Source organism: Talpa occidentalis, unplaced genomic scaffold (genome assembly GCF_014898055.3).
Source record: "Talpa occidentalis isolate TD23 unplaced genomic scaffold, MPIMG_talOcc4v2.1 talOcc4.6, whole genome shotgun sequence".
Lineage (NCBI taxonomy): Eukaryota > Metazoa > Chordata > Mammalia > Eulipotyphla > Talpidae > Talpa > Talpa occidentalis.
In genome coordinates this window covers 78,689,546-78,710,915 of record NW_023604972.1, presented here as the reverse complement: position 1 = coordinate 78,710,915, position 21,370 = coordinate 78,689,546, and the positions used below count along the sequence as shown (strand labels likewise).

The 21,370-nt window shown below is 40.4% G+C and overlaps 1 long non-coding RNA gene across 2 annotated transcripts in view; it reads right to left on the bottom strand.

Annotated features, from left to right (window-relative positions):
• LOC119261089 (uncharacterized) overlaps positions 1-19,605 on the bottom strand; it is a 30,702-nt gene extending 11,097 nt beyond the window's left edge. The window contains exons 1-2 of one of the 2 annotated variants that reach the window (XR_008549154.1): positions 19,508-19,605; positions 9,236-9,279 (exon numbers count right to left, since the gene is read on the bottom strand). This is a non-coding gene — a long non-coding RNA (uncharacterized LOC119261089). The remainder of the gene's footprint in view (positions 1-9,235; positions 9,280-19,507) is intronic. The other variant, XR_005128908.2, reaches the window with a different exon arrangement.
• Between the last annotated feature and the right edge of the window lie 1,765 nt (positions 19,606-21,370).

Below are 21,370 nucleotides of genomic sequence, written 5' to 3'. Positions count from 1 at the left end.
TATGGGGAGAGCCAAAAAAGAAAATTCTTATCTCATTTCATGAATGCTGCATCAATTAAAAAATTGATGCAGCTTCCTAGCCAGCTTACCTCCATGGTAATCAGATTTCACAAGTCTCATATTGAATGAATTAAAAGGATAGGAAAGGAAAATTTGTCAGAACTATTGTTCTTCTAGAGTTTGATCCCATATACTAACTCCCACTCCAACCAAATTTTAGTCAGACTCCTCTGAGTCACCTTTTTCCAAGTAGGCCCTGTCCTTGGGTATGTCTTCAAAAGCTCAGTTTTAGCAAGAAATCTGCTAAGTTCATTTCGAGGAAGTTCCACCACCAGTATCTGACCAAATTCCTCATTCTCTACCCTTAACATCTATTCTTCAACCAAAATCCTGTAAAGTCAGTTTAGCCAGAATACCCGAGTAACACTTGGTGCTTCCTCTTAGTAATTTTCTATCCACTGACCTACAAATTCCCACTTGCTCAGGATGTATTTAGAATTGAGCCACTGTGAGAGACCTTAGTGTGGTCTCTTTTCCCTTATTGCAACAGTCCTGAAAAAATCCATTTCCCTCTTTAATTGCTGTGCTACTCCAGTTGTAATTTGACAAGTTTATCCCTTCCACATGGCTTATGCACAGGAACTTTGTCTTATTCATAGACAAAGCCATTTGTTTACACAGAATGGAAGGAATTTTGCAGATGATAGAGGGTTTTACAGAAACCTGACACAGAATGGTTTCCTATATTAAGAATTCACAGGATCTGCTTCTAGGTTCCACAGTATCATTTCATTGCTTCACTCAGTTTTGAGAAGCACCCACAGCCTCCCTGACACTGTGCTTGATAGAGGCCCTATGGGACACAGTAAAATGGTAAGTGCCCCTTAATGCGAGGAGTCTCCCATTCTCCTTGAAGGAGTTTTCTGTTCCAGGAGCCCAATGTTTTTCTCTACAGCAAACCTAGGCTTAGCACCCTTGTGGCTAAACCTTTCTCCATGGAATGCCTAACAATCTTTAGAATCACCAGATACTAAACCTTCCAGGATCTTCCATTTACAGATGTAGGAACCCAACACCCCAAATATTTACATGCTGGGCCCAGACATTCCATAATGTTTCCCAGAGGAGTGATATACAACATGTGCCAACAAGAAAAGTTCCCAATAGGCAGAAGCAAGAGTTTAATCCCACAGTAAGCTGAAGGAATAGGCCATGCTAATGAAAGAAAATAAGTCAATAAATTATTCTGCATCATAAAAGTCAAAAGAAAACCAAGTTATTTGATTAAAATCTATCTAGCTTCACAGTTAAAACTCCATCTTCATTATTAAAATAACAGTCTTCCTGTCCTTAAGAAGAGGCTACATCCTTAACAGAGAACAGGAGAAAAGACAGATCAGGGTAATAGCGAGAAAGCAGGGTGGCAGGTCCAGTTAAAGGACATTCTAGAGTAATAATGAAGTTCTATTTTACAGACTATGCACACTACACAGCAGGCGCTGTTTTAAGAGCTTTAAGTGGTTTAATTTCTCTGATCTTCACAACTCTTTGATAGTATTAACTACATTTCACATACAAGGAGTCACAGTTCAGAAGGGTAAATAAGTAGTGGGAAGTTTCACAGCCAGTACTCCTGCCCTGGCAGGTTAACTTCACTCTTCACCACTCTGTTACACTGAGTTTCAAAGGATCCTGAAGATACAACAACTGAGATACTAGTCTTGGGGCAGAGGAAGTACTTAAGAATGGGACAAGGGTCAAAGCCTTATTTCAAAAGTAGAAAAAAAGATTACGAAAATGATATCTGACAAGATTATGTAAATGAGCCTGACATCATATTTTAGGAAGTAGGTGTCTCAAGAACTAGTTTATGAATTTAGAAAAAAAAAGTAGTAAGACTAAATTCCAGCCCGAATTCATGAAAGACAAGTCATTATTTTAAGAGGGTCACCGAATTGGTAGATTGTGGACATTCTGGAGACAAAAAGCATCAGAGCTTAATGACATATTGGCAATTCTGTCTGAAACTTCTTAAAATCATATTACATAATTGTGATTCATTGAAAAAAAATGTTCCAGAAGAAAGTTGAGTAGTAGGTATCTACAAAGTAAGAAGTCTATAGTGGCACAAAGCTCTCCATTAGCCCTGTTCTATCAACGATGAGGATGAAATAGATTTAAAAACACACAAATAGAAAGACCAAGAGAATCAATATTTGAAAAATAAGCTTTGATAAACTGCAGTGATATACCTATATTCACAAGATAAAATTTAATGGAACAAATAAAAAATATTGCAACTAAATTAAAAACTAAATAATTGCAGAATAAAGAAATTGCCTTATAAACAGGTCATGCAAAAAAGATCTCAGGGTTTGAGTGAATGAGAAGTTCAAAATAAGCCCACAGCATGAGCCTGCAGCCGAAAAAGCAAGTGCAGTCTTAAGCTACATTGAAAAAAAAAAAAACAAAAAAACAAAAAAACAAATAGTGCTATCATCAGGGGAGCTTTCATCCCCTGAGCTCTGATTACATCAAATATTGGATATATTGTGATCCACAACACATTTGAGATGTGCATCAGAGTATACTTAAGAGGAGAACAACCAGTACTATAATGAGTCTAAAACCATATCAGAAGCACAGTTGCTGGGACCTGTAATTCAACAGTTCCAATATGTATCTTTCTATTCTCCCCTAACCTCATTTGTTTATCTTCCACTGTGTACCACATTGGTTAATGACATGATGTATCCATCCCTCCTCCCACTCTAGAAACCTAGATATCACCCCCAACCACCCCTCTCACTCTTGATAATTTGATAATTGGTCCCTTCATCCTGTCACTTACTAAAATAAAACTGTTCTTTTCTCTCCACCAGCCTGAACTATTCAGCTTTCAATATCCATTGCTGGGACTGTTACTAAAGCTTCCCAGCTGGATGTTTTAGTTTTATGTCACTTCAATCCACCTTTAAGAATATAAGCAGAGTATTTTCATAAAAAGTCAAGCCCTTGTTCCTCTGCTTTCAAGCCCTTGTCTACAAGATAAAGTCCAAACACTCTAACATAGTCTCCAAAACCCTCCACTATCAGAATCATTTTTTCATGACCAAACTCACCTCTAATTCTTCCACTCAGTATATTTTCACCCCAAATATACCTAACTCCTTGCACTTCTCATGGATGTGATGGGAACTGTAAGTCAGTTCTGCATCAGAGAAGTGAGTCTGCAGTGGGGAGTGCAGTCCAGATGGGTAAGGCCTGAACCGGGGCTCATAGGAGTATCCTTCTCTGCCACTGTAAAAATGTGTCCCTCAGATCTCTTGCCATCAGAAGCATAATTGAATGTTTTGCCACTGCACCTCCCAATTGTCCACCTCCTTCATAAAGAAGGCACAATACCGAAGGGCTGCTCTCAGTCTGAGCATGGTGAGGGCACCAAGGCTGACCCAACCCAAAGCAACACAGCACTCACCAAAAGGGTAATTTTGACTTCAGGTCTCCCCATTGGCCTGGCCACAACTTCTTTAAAATAGTGCTGCGGTGACACTCTTCCTTCCAGTGATCCTCCCTTCCCTGACACCTCACAGGCAGGATGCTATCTCATGATCTGAAGATTCTCCCTGCCCCCCCTCAACTACATCTCCCACAAAATTTCTAGCATATTTAATCAAGATCTACACATCTTGACATCTGTTCCTCAGCAGACAAAACAGACACACCTTCTCCGTATGTTGTGTATTCCTTTTCTTTGTTATTGTCTTTTCATCAAAACATGATCAATACTTAATCATCATGTCAATCTATATCCTAAAAGTCATTGAAGTGGTCCCTCTTTTTGAAGGATGTACTGGAGGAAAAACCGTTCTCTTCCCCATGTACGGATTCTACTCCATGTTATTACCTCTCCATGATCTTCTTTCTACTTAAAATGCCCTTCTTCTATCTCCTTATTGATTTCTCCATATCCTTCAATATCTAGCCACAGAATCGTCTCCTCTCGGAAGACTTCCTTGATCCATTTACAAATATGTGGTTAGTCCCTCTTTAAGACAGATCCTATTATTACACTCTTTCTTCAACACTAAGCCTTAATCTATTGCTTGGCATACAGTCAGTGCTCAAAACTGTTAATTGAAATTTTAAAAAGTTATTTAATCTGAAAAAGATAAGACTTAATGAGGACACTTGAAGCTTTGCCAGCAATCACAATCTCACATCAGGTGTTGCCTCAAATGCACTTTTGACTGGTATGAAGGAAGACACTGGTGAGAAAACCTTCACTTGAAAAATAAAATGAAGGATCAAATGAACAGATTACCCCTTCCCCGCAGAGTGAAATCAGAATGATCTGCAAGTGTTTTTACTCCATAAGGCAGAGCAATAGTATAGATTAATTCTGATCTAGCAATCAGGTTTTTTAAGACAGATAAATAGCCACACCCTTTTTCACTGTGACCTGTAGCAATTGTGTATGAAGGTAGCATTTTCATTTCTTGATAAAACTTTGCAACGTGATTTCAAGGTATAATTTCTTTCACAAAATATTCATCCCAAAGAACAGGCCAATCGAATACTCCTCTCTGCTGCTAATCCTAAAGACTACTGCTAATCCAGGATGGGCCATTCCTAAAACTTACATTCATCAAAATACCTTCTCAGGTAAAATATTTTCCTGTTTGGGAGAATGGTATTTTTGTTTGATTCCTATCTAGATAGAGATCTTATAAGAATTTCTTTATTCTCTCTAGTAATCCTTTCCCTATACACCTAAATGATTTCCTGCTCTTGCAAATTAAAGAACAATTGTGAAAAATTCTTGTACTATCTATATCATAATGTCTCCCCAATATTATAACATCCCCATTACACATAAAACATCATGTTGAAACACATAGTGCCTGCTCCACACGCCACAGTCCCTGCAGCTGTCCTTTCATAGTGCTGTGTTTGTATAGCTGTTTTATTTATCTTTTCCCCCACATGTCCCATGAAGTTATGTAGGGTTTCTGTCTGTTTTGCTCAATTCTTAGCATCATGATGGGCCTCAATAAATATTTAGAGACTGAACGAAAGTCCTAGAGAAGAAAAACATCATAGCTCTCCAAACTGAGAAAGGAAATGAAACATGAGAGTTTATGAAATCAAATGTGAACCATGTCCCATTCTATTTCTTCCATAGCAATATCTTCCTCTGCTTTGGTCAGCATGACAATGATTCTCCTTACAGACTCACAGAACTGGAAGAATGGCGCCACTTTACTTCTAATTCATCCATAGTACCTATGAGGGAGGACTATTAAGACTCCCAGTGTATAGATATAAAAATTGTGCCACATAATTAACCCAGTACAGAGATGGAATTTGAAGCAAAGCAGCCCACAATCCAGTGTTTGTTCAACATGACTTCTCTCCTTTAATGTCTACTATTCACATGCCTCTTGTATGTTTTGAAGATGGAGAGCTGTGATGGCCACCCGGAAACTATACCGTTACAATTCCTTTTATCTGTTACCATTATATCATTCACTTCAAAGGGTTCTTTCAAATATTTCCTGCATAACAGTTGGAAAAACAGAGTCATAAAGAGATTAAGGGTGTTCAACAAGGCTGTGGCAGAACTGGGAACAGTGCCACTGCTGAGTGACTGGCTCTGCTTAAGCAATTGCATCACATTTGATGTGCTTTCAACTCTTCAAACACCTTCACACCTTTGAGTCACACAACAATTCTGCAAGGTGAGTAAAACAAGTCTTCTGACATCCACGTTAAAGATGAAGAAGCTGAAGTACAGAGGTAGAGCAAAGTTCATATATCCACTGTGCTAATTTGTATTGTGTAGACCTCAGGTCTTCTGACTTCACTCCCAAGCAATCTCCACTTATCCACACTTGGCCAAGTCATAGTTGATCTAGCACCATTTACTAGGCTATTCTATGATGACTTACCACTGGCATGGGTCCTATCTAGACCTGAGACATCCAATGTGATATCCAGTAGCTGCTAGCTACAAGTGACTATTGAGCATTCGAAATGTAGTTATCCAATTTGAGATGTGTTGTACGTGTAAAATGCACAATGGATTTTGAAGACTTGGTATGTGATAAATAGAACTAAATATATTAATAATTTTCATTTTTATTCTGTGTTGAAATGTTATTTCAACAAATCAAGTATTTTAAGTTAATTTTACCTGTTTCTTTTTTACTTTCTTAAATATGACTACTTGAAAATATAAAGTTAAATAAATGGTCCCATATTTCACTGCTTTAGATTTTATCTCAAGCAATGCAGAAAAGAGTCCTCTATGAACATCCATGCGACAATCTCAATTTGAACATTTCCAGGTACAGAAGAGTATTTAAGAAGCAGTTGATTCCGTTTTGGGATGACTCAAAATAAAATTTATTTTCCACTGAATGAAAATTTTAGGGAAAGGAGAAGAAATAGATTATAAAGTATATATTCTCAGGAGAAGGGCTTGTGTTTGATGAATGGTAGCCTTGGTCTTACAAAAGCACAACTGAAAAATAACTTTTCAAATTTCCACTCAACACAAAACCATGTCTTAAATAATAATCCCACAAAACAACTAGATGAAAACATAAGATCTTTTTTAAGGACACAAAACTCAGAAGTCATACTAGAAAAGTTTATAATATATATATATATATATATATATATATACACACACATACACACACATACATACACACACACATGCATACATACATATATATCTCCACATAAATATAGGCAAATATAGTCAACTGATTGTTGTTAATAAGGAACAAATGCAATACAATGAAGAAAAGGTCATCTTTTTAACAAATGATGAAACAACTATACATCCACGTGCAAAAAAAATGAATCTAGACACAGACTTATACTCTTCACAAAAATTATTTTAAATTGGATTATAGACCTAAATATAAAGCTCAGAACTATAAAACTCTTAGATAATTGCATGGGAGAAAATCCTGATTGTTGCATCAGCAACTCCACAGTGATTAAAAAAAAAAAGAAATGGGAGTCGTGGAACAGGCTATGGATGCAGGATGGATGCAGGATGCTGTTCAAGAGCAAGGTCCTGGCCTTTTTATTGACATCTGATAAAGCACTGTTACCAAAATATACAAAGAAAGCTTAAAACTCAGCCACAAGAAAATAACTAACTAAATTTAAAAGTGAGACTAAAGTCTTAAAAGATACTTCATCAAAGAAGATACTCACATGGCAAATGAACATGTGAAAAGATGTTCCACACCATATGTCATCAGGACAATGCAAATTAAAGTAATGAGATACTAATACACACCTATTTGAATGGCCAAAATCTAAAACAAGACAATACCACAGGCTTACAGGAATGCGGAGCAACAGGAACCCTTATTTACAGCTGGTGGGAATGCCAAATGATGCAATCACTTTGGAATACAGGCTTGCCATACAATCCAGCAAACACACACATAGTATTTACCCAAATGAGCTGAAAACTTACATCCACACAAAAACTTACACAAATGTTTATAGCAGTTTTATTCCCATATCTGTCAAAACTTGGCAGTAACTAAGATGCTCCATAAGTAGGCTAACAGATAAATAAGCTGTTGCATCCATATAATGGAATACTATTCACCACTTAAAAGAACTGAGCTGTCAAGCCATAAAATGACATAGAGGGTCCTCAAATATTTATTATGAAGTGAAATAAACCTTTGTAAAAGGGCGATATATTATATGATTTCAACTCTATGTCATTCTAGAAAAGGCTGAACAATGAAATAGTGAAAGAAATTAGGTAGTGAAAAGGACAAATGTGTACAGCACAGAAGAATTTTAGGACAACAAAACTATTCTGTATGATACTATGATTGTATTGATAGATACATTTGTCAAAACCACTAGGATGTTCAATTCCAATACAACAGAATAAAAACAAGGTCTTCATCCACATAGCTTTGTTTGTACACAGAATAGTTCTAAAAATTCCTATCAAAAACATAAGAACAGGCCTTTTAAGGAAGACTTGAGCTTGTGCGCATGCACAGGGAGGAGCTAGCCGGCTAGAGTTTTGAGCATGTTCTTGGGTGCAATAGGTTTAGGTCTCACTCCATGTCTGAAAGGATGTCAGCAACAACTATGAGGACTGAAGAAAGAACACCATCCCACACCTCCTCTCCAGAATCACCCTCCAGCTAGGCTCACCCCTCACCTTCTCTAGAGGACTGAACTATGAGGACTGAAGAAAGAACACCATCCCACACTTCCTTTCCAGAATCATCGTCCAGCTAGGCTCACCCCTCACCTTCTTTAGAGGAAGGTGGATGGCAGGCAGTCAGGCCCCAGAGCTAAGCTACAGGCAAGACAATAGCCTCCCCCCTCCCCTCCAGCAAATGTGACATGACTCCCACAGAAGGGCAGGCCCATATTCAAAGATCCTCTCCCCCAGCCACATGTGCCAACGTCAGGCAGGGAGTATGTGGTTCTCTGACGGCTGACATGCAGAGAAGACACCTATAAGGTTGGTGCCCATTTGGGAACCCAAACAACTGAATGATGAGTGTCCAGGCAGGAGAATCTGCTTTTACCATCTGAGTTGGTCACTAACGGTTGTACCAAAAGCCTTTCGAGGCTGTACAAAGTTTTCAAAATGATTTGGTTCTCAAAAGAACCTAGCTCAGTGACTTCTATAAAACATACCCTCATATACATCTTTACCTCCCCATGAAATCTGTTTTCTCCACTCCATAGGCAGGAAGGACAGTGTGGTCATCTAGTTTTCTGATTTATGAACAGGGATTCTAAGGTGTCTGGATTGGTTTGCTATTACTCTGCGGACACTTATCACCAGCTGCTATGACCAGTAGAAATTCAGGAACTATAATCACAAGGACAGAGGTCAGGAATACATGCTAAACAATCATCCGGATTCACTAATATTTTGAGAGAAAAATTCCTGTTTTCCTAGGAGGGAAAAAAATCAAAGCATTGTTTTTAATGATTTCATTATAGGAGACATAGTTTAGGAGTTGCTTACAAGCAATTTACCCATAAACATGTAACCTAATGGCTCTCAATTTGTCTCCTCATCCTCAAAGTGAGAATAATGAATTCTGTAGGATGGTGATAAGGACTAAATGAGATAATACATGTGAAAGCACCTAGTACTTTGTAAGTCACTGAATTTAATTTCCTCTTCCCTTAGAAGTGTACATATTCAGGGCCTCACCTGGGCTGCCTGCAGCCTCTGCAGTGCTGGTTCGTTCCCGGCCACTGGCGAGGGTCCCACCAAAAAAAAAAAAAAAAGAAGTGTAGCTATTCAGTAGATATTCAGTACAACAATTTGCATACAGAAAATAAGTGATGCCTTCTCAATTTACTGGGAGACTTCACAAGCTTCCCATGCTGTCTTCCTATTTCAGCTGTCCTCTAACATAGGAACTTTCTTTTAATGTTACCTGGAAGGTATCAGCATAGAGGGTCACCATGTATGATGCAAGGGGACAGGGCATGAGGCAGAAGGTAAAAGGTGGGGGTGGGGGGGATTTCAATCCTTTTCCAGTTCTGAGCATGAAAGGAACCAGTTAACTGCACCATAGGAAAGGGTCTGATTTCTAATTTTTCAAAAACTATTTGCCTTTTTACTCCAACCACACTAGATCTCCAATCTCATTTCCAGGAATAGCTTTTTCTCCTGGTTGTATGCACAGGAAACATGGCAACAAAGAAGAGCCTCAATAATACAGCTAATGCCCAGGTAATGGTGAGTAGATCATGAGCTTTGACTCTTTTAGTTCTCTCAACAATCCTGACATAGGTACTACCATTCCCCCACTGGGAGGAACAATCCTGACGTAGGTACTACTATTCCCATGAGGATGTTGAAGCACAGAAATGTTGATTTTCTGGTTATAGAGCCAATATGGTGGATAGAGAATTAACGAAATCTATGGGCTTAATCTCTAGGATTAACTGTCTTCAAGAGACCTGAAACACTGCCAGTCTGAAGGTGGGAAGAGGAGGAGGTCAGTGTTTGAGGTCAGGAAGGAAACACACACCTTAATTCCCCTCACAATCCTGCCTTTATTGTAAGGCTATTTATTAATTCCACCTCTGCCCAGTCCGATAAACTATTTACTCTCCCTGAATCCTTGATCCCTTAACTTTAGTTAAGGTTTTGTTTTTAGGTGTTTGAGCTAGATCTACTTTTCCCAGATACTGTCACCACTTCTGCTCCTTGACCTTTGCCTTTCCCAACTCACTTTTCTCCACCCACCTTCCAAGTTCCTAACTCTTCATTCTGCTCCAAGGTAATGGGTCTGTTCACTCTCTCCTCTTCACCTCAGGATTCTTGGGTCTTTTTAACATTCTCTCTGAAGTCCCTGTGCTTGGAAAAGCCTTTCCCCTACTCTCTGCCTTTCAAGATAAAAGTGAATCCCAGTGCTGTGGGATTCTTCCACTGATCCTTCCACTGAACCTTGCCACTCTGGATTTCTATGGTCTGCATCCCTGGTGACACACCTTCAGTAAATATCCGCTGAGTATCTTCTCTATTTGGAAATATCCCATCTCACCTAACACAATGCTTTATATACAGTAGACACTGGATATGCTGTGGCTAATATTGATGTTCTAATCAAGCATGTCAGCTACGGCCACTAAATCCTCTCTGTCCCCTTGGAGTCAATTAAAGATCCACTATTATATTCACATCCATAAACTCCATTGCTACAGGTGATCTTTCTTGAGGCCGGCAAAAAATCAAACTGCATTGTGCATACAATGGGGGAAGAGTTATTTCTCACACAGAGATAAAGGAGAAAGAACTATCCCATATTGAAAAGAAAGAGGCAGTGAAAATGGAGGTGATTAGGAGGGAAAGTTGGAGGACTGAATTTGGGTCAATCTTAAAAGCAAACTAACAAGCCTATCCCAAGGCCTATTTTAAAAGAGAAGTTAAATACAAATTCTGAGTATGGAACAAAAAAGCATATCAATAAAATTAATGTTATTTAAATTCCTGCAGCATGTTGTAAGATTTTAGAATCACACCCATTTTTCATTTGCTTTTATTTACTTTCAGATTCACAAATATGTATTTGTACAACCCTGGAAGGAAAAAAGAAGTCAGGGTTATATTCATCTGTGTTATTTTGTTTGTTTTTGCTAATCATATATAACTAAAAAGGGTTTTCATTTTTGATTCAAAATAAGTCAAGACAATTGAAAGTGAAGTCAACCACTGCTTTCCAAACGCACAAGACCATCGCTAACTCACCAAAGTAAGGAAGCAATAATAATTCCTTCTCTTTATAGAATGCCTTTTCTTTCTGGGAAACTTCAAAGCTCTCTGCTGACGCTTGGGCTCTGCAGTTGCCAGGAAAGAAATGTGGCTCCACTTACCTCAAAGGGAATGTTAGAAGCACATGGGGGACCAGCTAACCCACAGCCAGCATGCCCACTGCCTCCTCCTCCACCCAGTGCTCTGGTTTGGAGACAAGCAAATAGAAGTGTCAACAGTAGGACCAAACTGCTCACATCCCTTCCATCTACCCAGACTAGCATCCTAGTGATAGGAAAGACCAGATGCAATATGGTGACTTCAGTAAATCATGCCAGTTGTCAGATGGAGAGTAGAACAGGCACAGTCAGTCATGCAGCTCTTGACAGATGGAAATCAGTCTTGGACTAATGCTACTGATGTTCCCAGTTCTGATATTAACCAAAAACTCTATTACCGGTGGTATCTCCTGTATCTCCTTTCATCCTCCTCTCTGTCCCCATAGATAAAAAAGAGTAACTGTTATTTACTGAACACCCAATACATGCAAGGCGTGTCAGTGTTGTGAATCCGTATAGCCATCTAAAGCCAAAGATACCACTCCCCATGTATTACAAATGTTGACTTGAAGCTTCTGCAATCTTCCATTTGCCCTGGGGGAAATAACCACCTGCAAGGGCATCTGTGCCTTGCAGACACAGGTCACACTGACTTCAACTCAGTTATCAGCCATGCACCTTTATCCAACTTCATGGGTCCAATGAGCATCTGCTTCTTCAGTACAAGTAGTAGACACAGAGTATCATCCAGACTCCATTTCTGGCTCTAGTCCCTACATTTCTGATAGTGCCCTCAGCTAAACATCTAAGAGAATGAGGTAAATTTGAAAATACAATCAGTCCTCTGCTGATGAGGCAGCTGAGTGCAGTTGCAGGAGGGACCTCAGGAGAAAGAAAGCAAAGGATATATTCACCACCATTTAACAGATAAGGAGAAACACTTCAAAAGATTCATGATTCAACTGTTTGTGATTTTTATTTTTATTTTTTATTTTCATTCCTAGGAGAGTTTATGATCAGGAAAAAAAAAAAAAGAAATAAACTTCCCTAATGTGTTCGAAAAAGAAAAAAAGATGAGGAGACAGATTTGCAGAGATTGTCCCTCTTGCTCAAGAACACGCAGCTAGTTGCTGAGTCGAGTCAGGATTTGAACTTGAATCTATCTGCTCCCATTGCACATGCTCTTTGCATAGCCACCCACTCAACACTATTCTCTTTTAGGTTCTCTTTTGGGCACATGCACAGAGCAAGTGTGTGCATAATTAAGCATTAATTTTAGTATTAGCCTCTAAGTTTATGGAATGCAGCTTTTGATGATTTTTAAACAAGAGTTGTTTCAGGAGTGATGTGATCCTTCTAGAGGGATGATGATATAATCTTCTCTCCAGGGAGCGTCTAGACCTCAGCCTCCTTACTCGGTGTGGACCATCAGAAGTACCCTGAGCCACCCTTGAGTCATCCTCAATCTCAGGACAGAGAGGCTCAGAGGTAGTATTTGCTGCTTCATATTGTTTGTGAAGGTGAACATAGCTTGTGGATAGAAATAAATTAAGTCTATAGGTTTTATTTCTATCTTTAGTGGGACTAAGATAACCCTTGAAGAGGTCTGTCATCAGTGTAAATTCCAGAAGCATGGCCAGCCACAGGGAAATTGTGAGCAGTGTTGGACTTTTTGTCAAATTTGCATGGTCTAATCCTGTAGATGGAACAGTTACCCATTGTTCTAAGAAGGGAGAGCTCAACTCCATATTGGAATTTGCAGAAAAATGTTGGAAAGCAATTAGCTTCTGGTGATGGGTGCATTATACAAATGTCAAAGAGTGAGCAAGATGATTTCCAGTGTTTGGAGAGAAGATGAAGGGGAAAATGAGAAAGATACAGGCACAAATACACAGATGGAAACACACAAGTATGTGACTTAAAAATATGCAGTAGCCTGCATTACCTGGAGAAAGGGAATTGATGGCAGAAATCAGGAATTGATCAGTTCTTGGTTCTGTTGAGAAAATACTCCCTTTTCTTTAAGAATTAAAAAAAAGCCCTGGTGGTGCAAGGGGTTAAGACGCAACCCATGAAGCTATCTGCAGCCACTGCAGCACGAGTTCAATCCCCAGGCAGGGAGGTGACCCACATGGCAGCAGACCTCTCCTGCCTCACCCGCTGCTCCCCTCAGCAGTGTATTTCAGTTGATCTTTAAAAAAGAAGAATTTAAAACAAAAAGCTAGCACAGGCCCCTCACTGTTTTTGGAAGACCAGTGATTTGGGAAGAGAATGATGTTCCGCACTGATTCTCATTTAAATGTCTCTACACAGGGCACTCCAATGCCCGTACATTCTGAGAAAGCCTTCACGGACAAGGCAGCATCTGGTTGTTTGCAGCTTGTCCCCATGTTACAAACAACTCCCAGGTGAAGGTCCCAGTGACTCTCTTTGGCCCTGATGACAGACTCAAGATGAGAACAGCAAGATGCCTATCCTCCTTCACTTTCACATGGGACCATGAAGCTTCACTAGAGAAATCACAGTATCCAGAACATGAGCAAGTCAGTAACTATTAGAAAAGGATGAAATCTGGAAATCAAGTGAGAACACCAGGGCCCTGATTTCAGCTCTATGATTCTATGTTGGTGACTTCAGCTGTGGTGAGTCAGGGCAAACAATGCTGTTAACTCCTACCCCAAACCAGCCATGTGTTTAACACATAGCTCTCCACAAACATGGAAGTCCCTCTTGTCCCCATTTTGTACACAAGAAAATTGAGACTCTGTAAACACATATGAGGGGTAAATGATATCAGGCTTTTCTCCTGCCATTAGGATTAATGATGAAACCCTGCGGTCCTGAATGTATGCCTTATGGCGGGCACCTGGAGTAGGGTGTAGGCATATATAGATGGGTACGTCTGGGCTGAGACTGGGCTTATAAGGGCAGTGTGGGGGCAGGATGGCCACTGAGCAGGTTTTCTAGGATCCAAGCAAACAGGCCAGTAAAGGAGAGTCCTGGAGCCCTCAGTGGGTTTCTCAGGCTTTTACTGAGCTGTTACATATAAAGCAGCAACCAGATACACGGCAGGCAGGGGTCCCAGGGGAGCCAGGGGGCTGCTAGGCCTCCAAGCCCCGGCAAGTCTTCACTCTGGGCTTCTCTGGCTTCTCTTCTGCCCTTCTCTCCTGCCTCTTCTGCTTCTCTTGGTGACTGCCTCAATACTCCTCCCATGGCCCACAGAAGTAAATAAGATAGTTTGCAACAATGTAACAACTGCAGGTGCCCCATCTGCAGGGCAATCCTAATGGTGGGAGGGCAGAAAAGCCTGAAAAAGCATTTACCCTACAGGTGGTGTCACAGGGACACCAGCAGAATGGAACAGGAGAGGGAAAGAGAAGCAGTGACCATGAGAGAATGTCGGAGAGACCAGAAAGACTGAAGATTTGCTGGGGGCTGGAAGGCCTCCCAGCCTCCAGGCCTCCCCAGCACCCCTGCCTGCTGTGTACCTGGTAAACCCAATAAAAGCCTGCAAAAGCCACCAGGTGCTCCAGGACTCTCCTCTTTCACCCCATCTGCTCGAATCATAGAAATCCTGCGCGGTCCCCTCCTACCCCTTCAACGTAGAAGACCAGACGGTAAATTATAGAGTTATGATTCACACCAATGCTCTTGTTATTATACAAATTGCTTTGCTGTATGAAATATTTAGGTATTCTCTGTCTTTCAGTCCCGTTTGCTCTAAAATTTTATTATTCAGGATAAAGATATGATTATTGAGTTCTTTTTTGTGATTGTTTTATTTTTATTGTGATAACTGACATATAAATTTATATTGGTTTCAGGTGTATGACATAATGATTTGACAAAAATATATACTGTGAAAATACTTGAGTTCTAAAAGGAATAAAATTGTGTCCACATGCCCTGTGAACTATTATCAAATGAAAGCATATTCAACTCATTTAGTAATATAGTAAAATAGAAAAAATAAAATACATGCAGTGGGGCCTCCCCTGGTGGCACAGGCGATTGAGTGTAGCACTGTGAAACTGTCCGCAGCCTCTACAGTGCTGGTTCGATCCCAGTCGGCCGGTGAGGGTCCCACATGGCACAGCAGACCTCTCCTGTCTCACCCGCTGCTCCCCTCAGCAGTGTATTTCGTCAGTCAGCCTGTTCTGTTCCCCGCTCTGTCTCTGGGGAATCCTCTCACCCTACCGCACATCTGGCCTATACCCCGGTTCTTGTATAAATAAATAAATACATTTTTAAAATACATGCAGTTAAAAAATAAAATTCTAATGAAAACTTGTAGTTACCACAAAACTTACAGGCAAACTATAGAGCTGAGACATAGAGCAGGGGCCAGGATGGGATCAAAACCCAGGAGGAAAGAACACAAGGGACTATGGGAATAGTACACAGATGATTTGTGGTGGGAGATATATGGGGACTACACTTGACAGGAGAAATCAAATATTGTATGAAAATGAATGATGTAAGAAAATAAAAAAGTTTAGGGCCTCTCTGGTGATGCAGGGGTTAAAGTCTCAGCACTATCAAGTTATTGCTAGCCACTGTGGCCTGAGTTCGATCCCTGGCCAGGGAGCTGCCCACACGGTGCAGCAGACCTCTCCTGTCTCACCTGCTGTTCCCCTCAGTAGATCCACCTGTTCTGCTCCCCACTCTGTCTCTGATGAATCCTCTCACCCCCAGCACCTCTGGCCTACACCCCAGTTCTGTTGTGCATAATAAAAATAAATCTTAAAAAAAAGAAAAGAAAAAAGTTTATTTTTAAAAAATGCATACTTCTCTTTAATGCCTTTGACAAGATGCCTGTGAATGTGTGACTATCTGTATTATTCTGAAACAACTAATATAATGTCAAACCACAATTCAGTAAGTTTTTCAAAAGCCTGCAAAAAATATTTTAAAGGAGATAGTCTAATAATTTTATCCAATTTCTGTATGTGTCTCTGTGTTTGTGTGTGTGTGTGTTTGTGTATGCTTGCCCTCTATCAGCCTCACCTCTCTAGCTTGGATCTCATCAAGCCCCCTTCTCCCCTCGCTAATTCTGATCCATCCATACAGGCCTCCCTGATACTTCCAGGTATGCTCCAAGCCTTGGGACTTTACACCAGCTTTTTCTCCTCCTAGGACAATATTCCCCCCAATGTTCAGTAGCCCACCCTCCACAGACCTCAGGTCTCTCTGCTGAAATGTTGCCTCCTCAGAGAGGAATTCAGTAGAATATTCATGCTGCCAGTTACAAGCACCCCTGGCTCTTTCTATTCCCTTATCTTGTTTTAAATTTTTAGAGTCTTTTGTATTATCTGGAATTACATTAATTTTATTATTACTGCAATAAGTATATTATTTGTCCATATGCATTTATCTATAAATGGATTTATTTGCCCATTTATAGTTTATTCTCTGCCTCTCCATTAGGAAGTAATCTCTAAGGGACTTTTTTTTTTTGGTTCACTGCTCTGCTCCAGTGCTTATCTTAGTGCTTAGACATAGCAGGCACTCCATAAATATGTGTTATTTGAATAACTGAATCTCTGATGTCCTAGCCCATTCCACAAGGTTCTATTTCTCTTTTGGAGATGGTCTTTATTTGTTATCTGCCTATAAACTTGCCCATAGTTCATTTTGCTTACAGTTCTTACCTACTGAATTTTTTTTTTCTTCCATACCAACTACCCACTTCTCTAATTATGGTTAGAATAGCTTCTCTTTCTATTTTTTAAAGGCTACATCTCTGCCTTTTTACCTAAACACTCTGTTCTCTAAGTAGTCCAAATACAGCCTATCTGCCCACAATGGGAAAAGTATTTTTATTATGTTTCTTTGGAGACAAGCATACTATTCTGTAGAGAAAAAACATGTTCTCTTCTTAACTCTACCGCTACCCAGCCCTGACCTCCGCCCTGGACAAGCACAAATACTAGACGGTAGCTCTGGTGTGATATCATTTCCTGTATTGTGCTGAGGATCACTGTCTATTGCTGTGTGCGCTGCATACTCATAGAAGAAAAATGATGAGGGAAGTCCACATGCCCCTCCCCTTGACTGCAGCTGGGGCACAGTCCCCATCAGGTTAGCACAGCCTGGTGTGTCTGTGTTTTGCTGGGTGTGCAGAAGATGATGTGGAGTCAGATTAGCCCCAGTCTAGAAATTAGCCCAATTAGCACTGCTCACAAGCTAAAAAAATTAGACTACTTCAGACCATCTCAAAAATAAGTAAAACATGGAAAAAAATGTTAGAAGCCATTTCTAAAAGAGGTTTACAAACTCTTACTTCTAAGATGCATTAAACAATGGAAAAAATGATACAGTTTCCTGGTCTAGAGGGAGGCTATCACTAGGAGGCTTTCAGAGGTGACTGACATAGCACTGCTTTCCTGAATTTTATAGGAGCTTTATTTGCATAATTGCATGAAGTGATCCAGAATTGACCTCACGCATTAAAACAGGCAACAGATGGCATTAAAATGTGATGGTAAAGGGAAATGCATTATGGAAATCACTTGCAAAAGCATAGAGATCAGCCTGCTTTTCAGAGTCCATGGAATTTATAATCATTTGTTTGCTGCTACATTAATTTTTTTTTTGAAAGATGTGACCCAGGCTATTGTGAAGACTGCCATAAATGGCTTTTGTTGGTTTTGGGCTTTTTTTTTTTCCTTTGTAATTTATTTTGCTTGACTGAGGAGAAAAACAGAGCTTCCATAATCTTTGTAGTTCTTGTGATCAAATCTTTTTCATTTTTTTAATATCACTTCCATTCTCATCTGCTCCAAATATAAATCCCCAGTTGTCCTCAGACAGCCAACTCTGGTAGAGGCCAGAGAGTTCCCCTGTTGACCTGGAATTCCTATGGAGCAGCACAGATCTCAAACCTCTTTATTTACAAATCAGATTTTAATGTATGTAGAGTCAAAATAGGAGCTTAGATTACTGGGAAAAGGATAATCATCAACAAAAATGGTGTTTTCCTACGAAAGATACACAATGAACTTTGAAATACAGAAAGCAGCTTCCTTCTAAGCAAACATACAGCCTTTTCCTAAAACAGTTAATGCGATAATAAAAATACATGAAAATTTTTCTGAGAACTGCTTCATTTCCCTCTAGAGGTATCACATTCATGATCTTTTTCATTAAAAAGGGGGCTCAGACAAAACCAAATCAATAACAAAACCTAGAAATCTGACCATGGAATTGAGGTTACAAAAGGGGGAGGGGGAAAAGCAGTGGGGAGGGGTCCCAGCAGACTATGGTGCAGCACTGTGCCTTGGTGTTGGGTGTGATGCCATGATATGCACATGAAGAGGTGTGATCCTGTACCTCAGGATCACAAGTAATGGTGTAAAAATGTTACCTTATTAGAAAAAAGAAAAAAGAATCAGCATTGCCTGTTTCCCAGGCAACACTTAGCTACACCTACTGTGCAACGAGCAGCTTTCCTGAGCTCTGAAAACAGAATGGACTTTGTGCATTCGTAAGGAAAAAGACACAATGCAACCGCATGACTCATAAGGCAACCCATTGTCAAGATGTACTTTCTCTTGTAAGACTCTGCACATAAAGCAAGGCTCATATGGCTTGGCTCATCCACAGAACATGCTCGTCACTCATCACACTCATCACACAAGGAAACTTTCACTGACCTCACCTACACCTTCTGGGCTGGGACAGGACCCACGCCTGAGGAACTGATGCTTCACTTCAACCCATGCTGCAGTCTGCCCAGCTCCTGACAAAACAGCTGACACTGCCCCCAACTCCCGGAGGACAGCCTAAGAAAGGGTCCGTTGTCCATGCAATCCCTTCTTGGCTTCTTCGAGAATGTCTGCCCTCCTGCTGCTAACTGACATTAGGGCCCCATCTTCCCCTCTCACTCCCTCTTTATCCCAAGACCAATAGCGATCCATGCTCATTGTGTACTTGTTCCCCTGGACATCCTTATGTCCCTTGCCACATTTCACTTGGCTAGAGGGATGGGTGGGAGCGCAGGGATAGTTGTCCTCATGGAATCCTCATTCAGGCGAATGTGTTCTAAACACTCCAATCAAGTGTTTAAAACTGCTCTTTCTCCACCCCCAACCCCCAAATGTAAAACTCAGACAAGTTGAGTGCACATAAAAATGCCAATCTCCCACCATTTTTGACATACGAAAATGTCAGTTTCATGTGTCATCCTCATCATAGGATGTCTTGGTTCTTTAGCTCTGTTCGTTCTAAAGTTCATCTTCTTAAGGAGTAGGAGACTATTGTGACCTGCCACTTTCCTCTGTCACTGTGTTACTATGGAAACAGGCTACTACTGACCACAAACAAATGTTGGAATACAACCCATTTAGAAGCTGGGAACTTCCTACAAAGGATGTTTTTTCCTGTGCAGGACAAGGCTGAGGATGGTATTTATTAGAATTACAGGCTAAAGAGACCACAAACAGCTTGCTTTGGATCTCCAGATATCCCTCTCAGCCTCCTGGTTCCAAAACATAATCATAATCTAAGGTGCTCTGATAATCTCAGGAGCCAGGTCATTCCAGGGAAAACTGGAACCACACATGCAATTCAACTCACTGACTGGGACAAAACCTCAGGGCTTACCTTGGGAGCAGGGTAAACCCTGACTTATCTAGGTGAGAGAGCTGTGGGAAGGTGAGGCTGAAACAGTGGTCCTTGACTGTGCCTGTCTGTTGGAATAACGTGTGGAGACTTAAAACTACCAGTGCCTGGGCATCTCCAGAAACTGCTTTCATTCATCTGGAGTCATTCCTGTTTATCCTTATTTTAGAAAACTCCCCAGGCAATGTTAATAAGTAGTCGCTTTTGAGAATCACTGTTCTAAAGGGTAGTCTAAAGACAAGAGAGCAATGTATGGGGTAAACACAAGTAGCATTTGTACGTTAAAATGTACTTCCAAAATGACCCTTGATCCAAAAGGCCACCCAAAGAGATGAAGCCAATGGTCAGAAGTCCAGGTGGTAGGTGCCTGGAGGCATGCAGGCTGCCAGAAGATCAGGAAGCCCCATCATATCAGAAAAAATATAGCCTTCTGTCATGAGACCACAGTCTTGGATTTGAATAAAACTCCATGACAAGGAAAGAGGCAGCAATGGGGGGTAGTAGGGGAAAGCTGGAAGTGAGACACAAAATTCTATCACTAAGAAAACTCTAAAGACGTGGCGAAAATCAACAAGAAGAAGCTATACTGACAAATATGAGGTGGTACCAGGACTCTGAAAGGTGAGGAAATTAATTCCAAATGCTAAGTTCTTCGCTCTGTCTTCCCTTCCCCCTATATTGGAATGTGGCTACAGCCTGGAGGCTTTACTAACTCATCTGTAGGGATAAGGACTTTAGGGACAAGAACCTGGCAAGTCTTTATGATTTTTCCCTCAAAATAAATAGCCTATCACCCCTTGGCTGCCATATCTAAAAGAGAAGTATTTCTCCTTTAAACTCTGCTCAGGACCTAATTCCTTCAAGAAATTTTCCAACCTAATGATGTAATTGATGGCTCACTTTCTCACCTCAGTGTGCAGTCATGTACAGTTGTACAGTTTGTACACTGCACCAAGGCACCCAACTGAGAGGGGAAGGAGACTAAGGTCAGGGGTCCTTCTGACCATGGACTTTCTCTAAATTGCAGGACATACTGTAGAGTGGGAGCAGCTCTGACAATGATGCTTGATTTATATCTATTCAAATATTTGTTTACTAAATCATTACTCTACTGACTGTACCTTTCTGCCAAAACAGAAGGATGAATGCAAAATTTTAAACACTTTACAAGGTATCCTGCAACTATTCTGCACACATATTTTCTTCCTAAAAACACTCATGCAAAAAAAAAAAAAAAATCCCATCAAATGCAGCAAGAAAAGCTGTGCTCTGCCCAGCCAATTTCATTCACTGAAGACAGCATAGAAAGGCATAAAGGCCCCTTGTTTTGCTATCTTTGTTTCCCATGTTCTGAGCAAAACTGCATAGGAATTATGAACAGTTAGCAAATGGTGTGGAAGTA